Source organism: Chaetodon auriga, chromosome 13 (assembly GCF_051107435.1).
Source record: "Chaetodon auriga isolate fChaAug3 chromosome 13, fChaAug3.hap1, whole genome shotgun sequence".
Classification (NCBI taxonomy): Eukaryota; Metazoa; Chordata; class Actinopteri; order Chaetodontiformes; family Chaetodontidae; genus Chaetodon; species Chaetodon auriga.
The window spans coordinates 8353739-8354094 of record NC_135086.1 but is presented as its reverse complement, the minus strand read 5'-3'; positions in this window follow the sequence as shown (position 1 = coordinate 8354094).

Here is a 356-nt window from a genome sequence, read left to right as displayed (position 1 = left end):
GGAGCACAAAATACCGGATGCTTTTGGTTCCGGCTGGAAACGAACAGATGAAATGTAGTTCCGACTGAGTTCTTTTGTTCTACTCACGGAGGAGACAAACTTATGTAAACAACTAATTGGAAAAAAGAGTGCAACTCAGCGTTCAGTTGATCAAAATTACACATACTGCTACGAGATTAGATCATGTTATACCAACAAGCAATCAAGTTTGACATGAATTCTGGACATAAGAAGGCTACTTTGATAAGGAAATTTCTAAACAACATGAAGAAACGTACAGAGCTTCTAGAAAGGACAATTCACACGAGTCCATATTGTATGTTAACTGAATGATAGTATAAAAGTTGAAAAAATTT